General features: G+C 36.8%; 1 long non-coding RNA gene across 1 annotated transcript; it reads left to right on the top strand.

Annotated features, from left to right (window-relative positions):
• The first annotated feature begins 1,834 nt into the window (after positions 1-1,834).
• LOC135320790 (uncharacterized) lies at positions 1,835-7,448 on the top strand. Its single transcript, XR_010380120.1, has 4 exons — positions 1,835-2,146; positions 2,245-2,367; positions 5,150-5,250; positions 7,204-7,448. It is a non-coding gene; the product is annotated as an uncharacterized LOC135320790 (long non-coding RNA).
• Positions 7,449-7,789: the final 341 nt, after the last annotated feature.

The raw sequence follows: 7,789 nt of genomic DNA, 5'->3' as shown, positions 1-7,789 counted from the left end.
GAGCCTCGGAGGCTCCCCCTCCATCCCGCTGGCCTCTCAGTTGGAGAGGGGAGACCCAGCAAGCGAGCGCCAGACCTCCTTTGCCGCTCCCTCCCCGTGGGACACATCCCGTGCTGCTTTGCCTTTTGTTCTTTCTTTTTTCCTTTTCTCCTACCAGATTTTTTGCGTCTTTATCTTTTGAAGAGGGTGATGTTCTGTCGGATTTCCACAGGTGCTATTGTTGGCTGAGTGGGTCTGTAGATGTGGGTCTTGGTGTATTTGTGGGAGAAGGTGACCTGCGAGCATCCTTCTACTCCTCCATCTTCTCCGTCTCCTAGAAATACTTTTTAATGTGAAAGAGAAACAAACATCACTTTGTTTATGCCACTGTTCTTTGCAGTCTCTGTAACTGGCAGCTAATTTTAACTAATCCAGAAACTTATCCAAAGTGATCATTTAAGGTTCAAACCCAGGCCCACCAGTCTGCAAAGTCCACACTCTTAGGCAGAAGCCTGAAGAACTCCTGCTTATAATCTGCAAAAGATTGGTGTTGGGGAAGTGTGTGTGTTTGTGTGTGTGTGTGTGTGTGTGTGTGTGTGTGTGTAAAACTGCTGACAAGAATTTGACAGAAGGAAAGAAGGAAAGTTCGAATATGCTCACAATTATGCATACCTAAGAGACAATCAAAGGGTATATGCTACTGGACAGTAAAGAATGTAGTCTCCATCAGAGGTAGAATGAGAAAGATCTGTCACCTGCATGGATCTGGGAAGAGAAAGGGAACAGAAGCTGTGTCTCTGAAATATGCTGCTGAATTTTATTTCCAATCTATATTTTATAAATTTCCTATATGCATTTATTATTCTGTTCATAGAAAATTCTAAAAGACTCAGTCACTATTTCCACAGCCAAATTTGTCAAAGTGTAAAATTGTGTTTAGAAGTCTCATCATAAATATTAAGCATTCATTTTGTGCCCATCAGTATGCTAGATATCAAGCACAATATCAAAAAGCATCAATCTTGATTTCTGACCTCAAGCAGCTCAGAACTTAGGTGAACACATAGAAAACAACCAAGTACTACTTACATGAAGAGATGGATCAGTGCAGGTGATAATAATAAGAAAGAGACTCATGAAAGAGAAGTAAAATTTAGAAAGACCTAAATTCTATATGTTTGCCTTATCTGCCCCAAATATTGTCTTAAAATGACCAATCCACCCTCAGGGCTCAGTCAATCTCTTTCTGATAACCTGAGAATATCCAGAAGAAAAAGACATAGAAATACTCTGTTTTCTACAGCATCACATTGGTTTGGGGAAATATCTAGTGGTAGGCTCCTCACATTCATATGATAAAGGAGATGACTGTGAGCAGCAATGTGGCCGGTTCCTCTGCCCAATGGCACAAGCAGAGTCACAAATAACAGAAATGAAAGGATCACTACAAATTGTGTTATTGAACTGCATGACCTACATGGAACAATCAACTCACTCCTAGGTTTGGCAGGGCCTTTCTGAGTTGATTCCCTGAAAAACAAAACAAAACAATAAAACCCAAACAAAACCAAAAAATAAAATTAAAAAAAAATTAAAAAATGAGAGACTCTGAGTGTCATCAGCTTTGCTCCATGTGGCTGCCTTGATAAGAGTTCAGTATTCTCTGTGTCATGAGAAAATTTTTATGATTAATGGAAGACAGAATATTATCCAGTATTAACAGTTATTTTCCAATTCTGTATTATAAAATTATTTCTGATAATGGAAAATTCTCTATTTCTTTAAATTAATTAAAACATTGAAAGTCTGCAGTGTATGAAAGAAAGCACTGGAGTTCTGGAGAGGTGAGGCAGAATACGAAGGTAAACAGGAATCGTTTTTCCTTTTCTGAGAGGTATGTAATCTACAGGGGAAGCAGGCAGCACCTGAAAGGGGAGGAGAGGTTGGTGGGCCATGCAGGGTTGAAGGAGGAGCATAGGAACATGGGTCTGGGAAAGTTTGGCTAGCTTTACAGTGCTCAATTGAAATACTACTTTGGAATATTTTCTCAACACCAGGGTTCAAGTTTGTTAGTCCTACTGAGACATCAGGTCAGAAGAAAAGAACAAAAGTGAGAAGGCATTCATGGCTTTGCATTCTCAGAAAGACATCCTGCTGGTTCAACTGTGTATGATTGAGCATATTGTCATTGATGAAGAATTTTTATTTATTTTTGATCAAAGACTTCACCATGTTTTCCTAAACTTTTCAATCTCCTGTTTGCAGAGTTTTAACGTGAGCTCTCCTCGGGCCTGGGAGAAATTCTGAGAATGACCCCTGTGAATGAGCTCAGTGGTGAGAAGTCCAAGGACAGGATGAGGTCGACATTGCAAGTGTTTTTGGAATAAGGTAGCTTGACTAGAAACTGTAATTGTGCAAGGCCAGTTGTGCACTTCTGTGTGAGCTGATCCCTTATCATGGTCCCAGTCTTAAATATTCACGACCAATTACTCTGTGTTCTCACCCCACTGTGCTGATTGACCCTCTGCCTTAACTATATGACATCCCTTCTTTTTATGACAAGTGTTAGGTAGGTGATCTTCCAGGCTTTTCTTCAAAGGAAAAACACGATTTCCTGCAGCAGGATGTCCGCCATCTCCAGCTAATCGGTCTTCTTGGAAGATGTCCAAATATTTCTTTGAAAGTTTCCCATGCATCCCATTTAAAGAATATGTACTGTCATCTGGGTCCCATATTGGAATCTGCCACACAGGAGCCAGCCAGTTATTGACTATTTTCTCTTTCCCATCCATAAAATGAAGACTTCTAAGAAAATATTTGCAAGTGAAGCCAGGCTGATAGCTTAGAATTAAAGCAGAGTTGGTGCTCCTTAGCTCCTGTGAAGTGATATAAAAAACACCCTGATGGGTTCTGCTAGTGACTGAGAGAGTGCTTGCTGGGATCCCTGTAAGAACTCAATCTGTTCCCTGGACCATGTTGAAATCTGGGCAAAAGTTTTCCTGATACTGTGAAAGCAGCTGGTTTCTGAGGTTCCTCATAGTCAACTTTTTCATTTCTTTGATTTGAAGTAACCCAGGTCTAATTCCAGCTAGGCCTTGATTCCATGCCCCTCCCATCTTTTCTTCCTGAATGACTGTGTGTGTATGTATTTGTGCATATGTGTTTCTTGGCCTAATATTAGGCTATCTGTTAATTGTAATACACATTTAATACTGAACTTCAATTCTAAACTTAACTGATTCTCTAAGACTAGGACATAATATGTATGCACATGTATGTGTGTGTGTGTGTGTGTGTGTGTGTGTGTATGTATGTATATATACACACATATATATAATTTGTTAAGAATTTTTAAGAATCAATGTAAATTGTAAAAGAACAAGATTCAAACATTTTAGAAATAGAGAAAAAGAGATATGACTCAGAAAGTGTATGAGAATTGGTATCTTGTGTTCTGCTTGTGGCTCTTCTGTCAGTGAGATCTGGGGCAAGCCACTAACAGTCTAGGCAGAAGTTTCTGTTTACTATGTGTTTAATGTAGCTATCCTGGACTATATCAGAAAAGAAGATAGGAATATTTCATGTTCCAGATATCTCAGACTACGTTTCATTTTACCACTCATTTATCACCCAACAAATATTTATTCTATGCCTACTGTGTGCAAAACACTGGACTGGTTTCTGAGGATACATTGGTCCATTTGATGGATGTGGCCTTTGCCCTCCCGGGTTCCACAAGTTTCCAAGCATTCCTCCAGGGACTGTTAGGCTGGACATGATAAATCAGTGAGGACTAACTAACCAAACACCAGTGTGTCCCCACACCACAGTTCTCTTTGGCTTTGTATCCTGAATCCTATGTATCCAAATGCAGGCACACCTTCCAATTATCCACTTATTCTACTAATTCATCTCTGCTAACTTCTTTATCTCCAATTCAGTCTCTCCACCAAATTGTTTTTGGAGGATATAAAAACAAATAAACATGTGCCCTCAAGAAACTTAGAGTTTAAAAAAAATAGAGGCAAATATGTAGCTGGATATATGAGCAAATTCAGGGCTGAGTAAAATCTCCTAGTACAGGATATTGACATGGTTCAGAGGCTATGACTCAAATATGCTTTATAATAGCTGAATGTAAGCAGGTCACCTTATGAAAAAGAGCAGTATGATAATAAATCAGGCGTCCTTTATCTCATTACAAAATTGAAGGGCAAAAGTAGTTGGGTCTTACATTGGTATATGAAAGAGTGGGCTAAAGTGGAGAGGAATTCCCAGATTTCTCACAGAAATTGAGACCTAAAGGGAAAATTAAAAAAAAAAAACAAAAAACTTAAGGCTTAAGGAAGCCTGTTGTTTTTGTGAGCAGAATAGCTTTTGGTGTCTGGTAAAGCCTCTGTGTAACTGGGGGAGTTAAAGACAGATTGATTACAAGTAAAAATGAGGGGGGGAAGCATACTAAAGGATGAAACAAATATGTAAGTGGGTGTAAATTTTATAATTTTACCTTCATCTTTGAGTGAACTTAATTATCAAATAAAATGCCTGGATTTGCTTAATTTACTTAACCAATTCAATAATCAGATATAAAATTTTGTTCTTCAGGGTCCTCAAGGACACACACACACAAAAATAATGTATGGATTCTGACAAAACATAATCATAATGCAAATAATTTCTATTTATAAACAATTTTATAGTTCATGCATATCACTCAAACAGTGTATTACTGTCATTTCAAAATAACATGCTCTCTCCTCTGTAGTTGGCACACCTGAGAGTGACAGCATCTCTTAGCAGTCCCCAGTCTTTCTGAGTCATTCTGTTCATCCTCCTCTAGCTCAGGCATCATTCAGAGGCCCAACAGGTTGAGAATTGACAAGTGCTTAACTATGGATCCCTAACTTACTCTGGAGGAATGCTGTAAGACTGTGAACCTCAGGAGAGTAAAGGTCACATCCATCACATAGTCTAGCACATCCCCAGAACTTAGTGCATTGTTGTGCATATGGCAGGCACCCAATAAATATTTGTTAGATAATAAATGAATGGGTGAAATGAAGTCTGAGGCTTCTGAAATGCACATCTTCTCTATCTTGTATAGTGCAGGGTCCTCTCAAGATTTAATCCCTAGCTCTGTCTACATTAACATGTTCTTATTTGATTGAAGAATCAACACACTTAAAGACTGGGATTTGGAAGTGAGAAGGAGTACCTGGAAGTGATTCAGGAAAACAAGGAAATGAGACACAAGTGGCAACATTTGTCAAAGTAAGATAAAAAAAAATACTTATTACAAGATTACTTATTATATTTCTCATGTCTGTGCATGTCTTCATCTTCACCTTCTGGTAACATATACATCCACGTTGAATTGAGCCATTTTCCCCAAATCGAGGATCTTGTGATTTTGAAGTACCATAATATCTTGAGATTTCTTTGATAATTTTTGACCAATGGGTTCTAGAGTTGCTGGAAACCCTGACAGTATAAAATAACAAGACAGTGTAAAAACATGAGTCAGAAATTCATGACTGCCTTTAGACATAGCTACTTAAATATAGCATGGTGACTAAAATTATGGATTCTGGAGCAAGACTACTTAGATTCAAATCCTGACTTTGCCCTTGTGAGCTGTTTGATTTTTGTTGTTAATTAATTTCTCTGTGCCTTAGTTTTGTATTTCAAAAATGATTTGTGGTGAGGATTAATTAAACAATACTGTTAGAGCAGTTCTAGGCGTATAGGAAGTGCCATATTAATCTTAGCTCTTATCGTGATCATGGGTAAGTCACTTATCCACTCTGGGTTTAGTTTCCAGGTATAAAATGACAGATTTTGACTAGATTTTCTCTAAGGCCCTCCTGAACCTACTGTTTTCAAATGCTTACAGTCCATGTGCTTTTCTACATATATGTATGTAGTTTGTGATAGGAAAGTGCATGATTAGTTAGTAAATACTTTCCTTGATTGATGGAAGGAGATGTTATTAGGGGATTGAGACAGTCTTCTTCACTAGGCCAAATTCCTTGAGGGTAAGAGTGTATCTTTTCCTTCTCAGGATCCCAAGGCCTAATGTGGTGCCTGGGGACAGTGGGTGCTCTGTAAACTGTTAATGGATATGGAATAAATGCCTATGTCTTGTGTACCCAGATATATGGGAATGGGAAAGGGTTGTAAGTCCTTCCTAAGCCTTATCTCAATTAAAGCTACTTACACCGAATATTCAAAAAACATTAGTGCTCTCTACTGGAGACATTCCTAGTACAGGAATTCAAGTTTGAGTTTTTGATGGCAAATTCTGATTTGAGTTCATAAGTCCTGGATTTGAGAAGTAGGGTATAGCAGATATATATAGTTTACTGTGTTGCAAGCACAGATTTGGTTTTATGGCATTGAGGATGGCTTGATCAGCATTAAAATGCCAAGTCTCATTTCTTTGCCATGTATTTATGCGTTTTTTTCCAGAGCAGCTTTATCTATAGATTTGTACACATGTTGCGTTTGCTTTGATTCATTATAAGTAAAAAAAAAAAAAAAATAGAGAGAGACATAGCATTAATTAAAAAAGTAATGTTAAGAAAATGAAAAGACAACCCACAAAATGGTAGAAAATATTCACAAATAATATATCTGATAAGGGACTTGTATCCAGAGTTCATAAAAACAAAACTAAGCAAAACAATAGGATTTACATTTCTCATTTAAGTTATTATTTTCTCTACACCTCAAGTCTTTTTTTGGCATTACTGTTTTCTTTTTCATTAATTGAATATTTTCTAATATTACTTTTTAACTTCTTTAATGATTTTCTTGCTATATATTTTTAGTTATTTACTTAGTGATTGCTTTAGGCCTTACCATATATGTCTTATCAAAAATAGTTTCACAATTACACCAACAATTTCAGAGAATGTAGAAACAGCATTCCCATATAGCTCTACTCTCTTTTGTTTCTTACTGTGGTATTCTTGTCATAGGTATTATCTCTATGCATGTTATAAGCCCAACAGTACATCATTATAATTATTATTCCTTTATGTAATTTTATGTCTTTTAAAGTAGCTGAGAGGAGAAAAGAGAGCAAGTTTATACGTATAACTTTTTTCTTTTTTTTTAATTGAGTTATAGTCAGTTTACAATGTTGTGTCAGTTTCCACTGTAGAACAAAATTTTTATGTTATATGTATAATTTTTCTCATATTAGCCTTCTTTCCATTTCAGGTTCTATGCATTTGTTCCTTTGGATTTAAGTGAAACATCTGGAGTCAATTCTTAACCCAATGTTGGTTTGTTGTCACCAACCTCTTTGCCCTGCTATTGGTAAATATATTACATTTCTGTATGTTATATGCCCACAAATACAATTAAAAGTATACTGCTTTATGATTTTTAAACAAGATAAGAAAAGATAATAAGCAATTATACTCCTTTATAATTGCATAATTACCTTTATCAGTGTTCTTTGTTTTGTGTGTGTGTGTATTCAAATTACTGTCTTGGGTCACTTGCTTTAAGCCTGAAGAACTAACTTTAGTATGTCTTGTAAGGTAGGTCTACTGGCAGCAGACTCTTTCAGATTTTGTTTTCCAAATATCTTTTTATTTCATCTTCATTTTTAAATGATAATTTTGCTGGATATATGATTCTTGATTAAGAGTTTTTAAAATTTGAGGGCTGAAAATAGGTTATCCTATTGCCTTCAGCCCTCTATTGTTTCCGATGATAAGTCAACTGTTAATCTTATAGGAGTTTCCTTAAGCAAGGAGTCATTTTCCTCTTGCTGCCTTCAAGATTTTCTTTGGCATGT

This window comes from Camelus dromedarius, unplaced genomic scaffold, assembly GCF_036321535.1.
Source record: "Camelus dromedarius isolate mCamDro1 unplaced genomic scaffold, mCamDro1.pat HAP1_SCAFFOLD_121, whole genome shotgun sequence".
In the NCBI taxonomy this organism is placed as follows: domain Eukaryota; kingdom Metazoa; phylum Chordata; class Mammalia; order Artiodactyla; family Camelidae; genus Camelus; species Camelus dromedarius.
This window is presented reverse-complemented; position numbering and strand designations above follow the sequence as displayed.